The sequence below is a fragment of the Hypanus sabinus genome, chromosome 27, assembly GCF_030144855.1.
Source record: "Hypanus sabinus isolate sHypSab1 chromosome 27, sHypSab1.hap1, whole genome shotgun sequence".
NCBI classification, from domain to species: domain Eukaryota; kingdom Metazoa; phylum Chordata; class Chondrichthyes; order Myliobatiformes; family Dasyatidae; genus Hypanus; species Hypanus sabinus.
This window is the reverse complement of record NC_082732.1, coordinates 691878-698937: the sequence shown is the minus strand read 5'-3', so window position 1 is coordinate 698937 and position 7060 is coordinate 691878. Positions and strand designations below refer to the sequence as shown.

Here is a 7060-nt window from a genome sequence, read left to right as displayed (position 1 = left end):
AATGATTTTAAGTTTGTTGGCCCCCAGCGTCTTATTTTCACCATGGACATCCAGTCCCTATATACCTCCATCCCCCACCGAGATGGTCTCGAAACTCTTCGGTTTTTTTTGGATTCCAGACCTAACCAATTCCCCTCTACCACCACTCTCCTCCATCTAGCGGAATTAGTTCTTACTTTCAATAATTTCTCCTTTGACTCCTCCCACTTCCTCCAAACCAAGGATGTAGCCATGGGCACCCGTATGGGTCCCAGTTATGCCTGCCTTTTTGTTGGCTTTGTGGAACAGTCAATGTTCCAAGGCTATACCGGTATCCATCCCCCTCTTTTCCTTCGCTACATTGACGACTGCATTGGCAGTGCTTCCTGTACGCATGCTGAGCTCATCAACTTCATTAACTTTGCCTCCAACTTTCACCCTGCCCTCAAATTTACCTGGTCAATTTCCGACACCTCCCTTCCCTTTCTTGATCTTTCCGTCTCCATCTCTGGAGACGGCCTATCTACTGATATCTACTATAAGCCTACAGACTCTCACAGCTACCTGGACTATTCCTCTTCCCACCTGGACTATCCCCTTCTCACAATTCCTCCGTCTCCGCCACATCTGCTCTCAGGATGAGGCTTTTCATTCCAGGACGAAGGAGGTATCTTCCTTTTTTAAACAAAGGGGCTTCCCTTCGTCCACCATCAACTCTGCTCTCAAACGCATCTCTCCCATTTCCCGCACATCTGCCCTCACCCCATCCACCCACCACTCCACTTGGGATAGGGTTCCCCTTGTCCTCACCTACCACCCAACCAGCCTCCAGGTCCAACATATAATTCTCCATAACTTCCGCCACTTCCAATGGGATCCCACTACCAAGCACATCTTTCCCTCCCCACCTCTTTCTGCTTTTCACAGGGATCACTCCCTACGCAACTCCCTTGTCCACTCGTCCCCCCCATCCCTTCTCACCGATCTCCCTCCTGGCACTTATCCTTGTAAGCGAAACAAGTGCTACACCTGCCCTTACACTTCCTCCCTCACCACCATTCAGGGCCCCAGACTGTCCTTCCAGGTAAGGCGACACTTCACCTGTGAGTTGGCTGGTGTGGTATACTGCGTCCGGTGCTCCCAGTGTGGCCTTTTATATATTGGTGAGACCCGATGCAGACTGGGAGACCGTTTCGCTGAACAGCTACGCTCGGTCTGCCAGAAAAAGCAGGATCTCCCAGTGGCCATACATTTTAATTCCATGTCCCATTCCCATTCTGATATGTCTATCCATGGCCTCCTCTATTGTCAAAATGAATCCAAACTCAGTTTGGAGGAACAACACCTTATATAGGTAGCCTCCAACCTGATGGCATGAACATTGACTTCTCTAACTTCCGTTAATGCCCCTCCTCCCCTTCTTACCCCATCCCTGACATATTTAGTTGTTTGCCTGTTCTCCATCTCCCTCTGGTGCTCCCCCCACTCCTTTCTTTCTCCTGAGGCCTCATGATCCTTTCCCTTCTCCAGCTCTGTATCACTTTCGCCAATCACCTTTCCAGCTCTTAGCTTCATCCCAACCCCTCCGGTCTTCTCCTATCATTTTGCATTTCCCCCTCCCCTCACTACTTTCAAATCTCTTACTATCTTTCCTTTTGGTTAGTCCTGACGAAGGGTCTCGGCCCAAAACGTTGACAGCGCTTCTCCCTATAGATGCTGCCTGGCCTGCTGTGTTCCACCAGCATTTTGTGTGTGTTGTTGTTTGAATTTCCAGCATCTGCAGATTTCCTCGTGCTTGCACATATGCCAGATCTTTGAATTGAATAATATTAGACCATAGTTCATAGGAGCAGAACTATGCCATTTGGCCCATTGAGTCTGTTCCATCATTCCATTATGGAGTTCAATCCGGACAAGTGTGAGGTGATGTATTTTGGAAGGACAAACCAGAAGACTGAGTACAGGATTAATGGTCAGTTACTTAAGAGTGTGGATGAACAAAGGGACCTTGGGGTTCAAATCCATACATCCCTTATGGTTGCTGCACAGGTTGATAGGGTAGTTAAGAAGGCCTATGGGATGCTAGGCTTCATTAACAGGGGGATTGAGTTCAAGAGTAGAGAGGTCATGTTGCAACTCTACAAATCTCTGGTGAGACCACACTTAGAGAATTGTGTTCAATTCTGGTCACCTCATTATAGGAAGGATGTGGAAGCTATGGAGAGGATGCAGTGGAGATTTACCAGGATGTTGCCTAGTTTGGAGAACAAGTCATATGAAGCAAGGTTAGCAGAGCTGGGACTTTTCTCTTTGGAGCGTAGAAGAATGAGAGGGGACTTGATAGAGGTGTACAAGATTATGAGAGGCATAGATAAGGTGGATAGTCAGTCCTGTTTCCCAGGGCACCAATAGCAAACACTCAAGGGCATATGTACAAAATTAAGGGAGGGAAGTTTAGGGGAGACATCAGGGGTAAATTTTTTGCACAGAGGGTTGTGGGTGCCTGGAATGACTTGCCAGGAATGGTGGTGGAAGCTAAAACATTAGGGGTATTTACGAGCCTCTTGGATAGGCACATGGATGAAAGGAGAGGGTTATGGGGTAGTGTGGGTTTAGTACTTTTTTTTAAGGATTATATCAGTCGGCACAACACTGTGCTGTAGTGTTCTATGTTTCTATTTCATCATGGCTGATTTATTATCCCTTAACCCCATTCTCATGCCTTTGCCCTGTAACATTTGACATGCCCATTAATCAAGAACCTATTAAATTCCATTTAAAAAATACCTAATGACTTGGTTTCCACAGCCATCTGTGGAAGTGAAACCCACAGATGTCCCTCAATTCTGAGGCTCTGTGCTCTGGTCCTTGACTTCCCTACTGCAGGAAACATCCTCTCCATATCCACTCTACCTAGGCCTTCCAATATTCAATAGGTTTCAATGAGATTACCTCACCTCCCCCACCACATTCTTTTAAACTCCAGAGCCGTCAAATGCTCCTCGTAGGTTAACTCCTTCACGCTTGGGATCTTTTTTTTGGGCCTCCTCTGGACCTTCTCCAATGCCAGAACATCATTTCTTCAATAAGTGGCACAATACTGCCTACAATGTTCTAAGTGTGGTCTGATCAATGCCTTATGAGGCCTCAGCATTACAACTTTGCTCTTGTATTTTAGTCCCCTGGAAATGAATGCTAAAATTGCATTTGCCTCCCTTACAACTGCCTCAACCTTCAAGTTAACCTTTAGGGAATCCTGAATGAGGTCTCCAAGTCCCTTTGCACCTCTGAGTTTTGATTTTATCCTAATTTTTAGACAATAGTCCAAGCCTTTATTCTTTCTGCCAAAGTGCGTAATCGTGCACTTCCTTATACTATATTCCATCTGCCACTTCTTTGCCCACTCCCCCAATCCTCCTGCAGATACCCTGCTTCCTCAACACTGCTTGCCCCTCCACCTATCTCCGTATCATCCACAAACCTAGCCACAAAGCCATCAATCCCTTCATCCAAATCATTGACATAACGTGAAAAGAAGCAGTCCCAACATTGACCCCTGAAGTGCACCACAAGTCCCTAGCAGCCAACCAGAAAAGGCTCCCTTTATTCACTCTTTTCCTCCTGCAAATCAGCCACTGCTCTATCCACGCTCCTATCTTTCCTGTAATACCATGGGGTGTTGTCTTGTTAAGCAACCTTATGTGAAAGGCCTGCTGAAAATCCAAGTGAACAACATTCACTGACTCTACTTTGTCTATCCTCCCTGTTATTTCCTCAAAGAATTCCAGCAGATTTGTCAGGCAAGATTTTCCTTTTAGAAAACCTTGCTGACTTTGACCTATTTTATCATGTGCTTCCAAGTACTCTGAAAACTCAACCTTAATAATAGACTTTGTTGTGTATGTGACCGGGTTACACAACAAAACTATAAGTAAAAACGCTAGAGACTAGAGCTAAGTTAACAGGGTTTTTCACTTATGGAATCCAAACTGAACAATACAGATCAATACGCGCCCAATAGTGCATGCTCAATAACATATTACTACGACATAAAATAGTCCCATATTATACAGTAGGCTATTATGGTACGCTCCTCCCCTTTTATTTTAAAAGTGTATCAACTTTTTTTTATGCTAAACAAATACTGTATATGTATCCTTAATATACAAATGCCCACCCACTGTTTACTTAGTAACTTGATAATATGAATATATAACAAAGTAACATAATAATAATAATTATAACTCAGGTCTTTTGGGGGGTGCTTCTCTGCCCTTCTGAGAAACGTCTGTCAATAAACTTGTTTGTTTTAATACAGATTTCCATAAAAAAATCATGAAAAATTGATCTCTGAGCATAGGGAGATGCTTCAAAGGTCTGCTTCAAAGATGAAGCATGGTCTGCTTCAAAGATGACTTGCCACCAACAAAAGAAGTGGTTGGTGATCTTCTGTCTCTGCTAGTTATTCAAAAGTCAGGGCAATCCCATGACTCAGAGAAAGATCAGTACTTTACCAGTAACCTTTCACCATTTGGTGCAGCAGTTGATCGAAATCCTGTTGTTCATTCCATTAAGCTGCTGTTAAAGTACAGTTTTGCTGATATTATAGGTTACCTGCAGTGCTATCTGGCTCAAGAGAGAGAATTCCTTCAGGTGCACATTCAGCACAAGAGTGAAAATACAACAATAGAACCCTTACAGTTTGTTGCCAGAATTCGCCTCTGTTTTGATGCTGTTTCCCAACTCCTTTGTGAAAAACAAGACACATTGGCTGAGGATTCAAAATATGTATGTGCAAAAGAAACTTTCCCACAAAGGATTAAGTGTATTATTCTCAATGGAGGAAAAAATTGGTTCAAGATTTACCTTGTGCGAAAGCTGTTCTGCTTGAATGGAATTGATTTTGTCCCCGTGTTAGGTTTACCTTCTTCCCCAGCAACCTGGTTTTCCTTTATTTCACCATCCTCCGTAATTTCTCCCTGAGGCTGGTTGCTATATTGTGGGCAGCAACCATAGTGACAACGAACAAAGTAAGGTAGGTAACGTCTTCTGTAAGGAGGGCGATGTTGCTGATTTTGATAATCTTGGTTTTCTCCATCTGTTGCTGTCTCTGCTCCATCTCCTTTCTCTCCACCTTCAATCTTCAGTTGGTAATTATGTGGTGAACCTTGGTGGCAAGGGTTGCAGCAACGATAACGATTTCTGTCCGCGACATGTCGGATTCCTTGAACTGGATCTCCTCTCAGACCAGTTACGTTTGCTGCTTCTGCACCCTTTTCACCTTCCACTGTGTCGAACCCCACAGTTTCCCCGTCTCTAACACTGCGGAGGTATTTCCGTGGGTTATTCTTTTTTATAACAGCCTGATGTACAAACATGTCTTCCTTTGTATCATTCCTGTTGATGAATCCGTATCCATTTCGTACGTTGAACCTCTTTACTGTTCCAAGAACCTGTTTTGCGATGACTTTCTTCTCCCCGGGGGATTTGGGTTTGTCTGGCTGTTGCTGCTGCTGTTCGGATTGCTGCTCCGACTCGTCCTCGCTCATGGTGTTGACAGGCTGAGTGAGGCGGTTGTGGCTTGGACTGGTCTGAGGTGGGAGCTCCGCTTCTTCTTTCTCTCTAATATAATTCCTTTCCACTTTTTCTGTCTCCACTTGCAGAAAAAGCTCTATTCCTTGCTTGTATTGTTGATCTAGTTTCTTCATCCTTTTCTGATACTCCTGCAAACTGCCTTCCTGTAATTGCTGTAGCTGTCTTTTGAGAGATGTCAATTTCTCCTGGTATATCTGCTCTTTTACTTCCAGATAGTCTTCATCATCCTGCTTATTAGCAATATCTATCTCCCTGTCAATGCTGTCTAGCTCCTCCTCGTCATTGTAATAGTCGACAATAGGTGAGAGGAGAGCTGCGGACATCTTCCCCACCGAGCTGCCCTCCTTTGTTGATACATCTGGTGCCTTGATGGAGTGCCAATCCAACTGGATTTTCCTGAGCCATTCATGTCCCAGCAACAGTCATCCTCCATTTCTCAGTACATAGAGGTTCAGTTGCTGTGTTTTACCTCTGTGGGTCACTATCACTTTAATTTTTTCCTTTGGGACACACTTTCTGTCCTATGTAAGTCTTTAGCAGTAGTTTAGTTTGTTTCAGAGGTATGTGAAAAAAACAGTTGTTTGTATTCGTGTACAGAGATCACCGTTAAAGCTGAGCCTGTGCCCAACTCCATTTTCAGTCTCACGCCTGCCAGTTGTGCAGTGATCCATATTACTCTTCGATCATCTGCCTCTTTCACGCTGTGAAGTTGCAGACAAGACAATTCACTTTTGTCTGAGTTGTTTTAATCAGAACTGCTTTCTTTCATTTTGTGTACATTGTTGTATTTTCCTTTCTGGGGTTTCTTGTTTCTCTGTATTTTGTCATTTTCCTGTTGTTTACTAGCTTTGCCACAGTTTCTGCATTCTTCCTCTTTAAACTAACCGTCGTCAGGGTCATGTGACATGTTCCAACAACGGTAACATTTCTTTCTTTCATTTCTGTTCAACATGTTCCCACAACGGTAACATTTCTTTTCTTCACTTCTGCTCACTGACATTTTATTCGTAGCATATTCCAGGGATTTTTGTTGTATTTCTGAAACAGCTTGTGCGCTATTTCTAATGATATTGAGATGTTTAGCGCTTTCTCGAATGTAAGGTCTTTTTCACAAAGGAGCTTCTTCTGTGCGGTTTCACAGTACATGCTACACACTAACCTGTCTCTCAATGTGTCTGATAGACCCATTCCAAATTATTCACAATATTCAGAAATGCTTTCATTTTTGCTCTGATCCTGGTTGTTGGAACCCTGGAACATTAAGCTGTCAGTCCTGCCCCTCCTGTAGCCAAGTTTCAGTAATGGCTATGATGTCATAATTCCATGTGTCAATCCAGGCCCTCAGCTCATCTGCCTTTCCCACAATACTCCTCACATTGAAGTATACACTCCTCAGAAGATTATTACCACCACAAACAACCAACAACCTTATTATTTGCGACTGCATGAACTACTAACATAATTTTTTTTAGCCCCGTTCCACTAT

General features: G+C 43.8%; 1 pseudogene; it reads right to left on the bottom strand.

The window, feature by feature from the left end:
• Positions 1–4834: 4834 nt before the first annotated feature.
• On the bottom strand, positions 4835–5528 carry LOC132381893 (Y-box-binding protein 1-like; annotated as a pseudogene).
• Positions 5529–7060: the final 1532 nt, after the last annotated feature.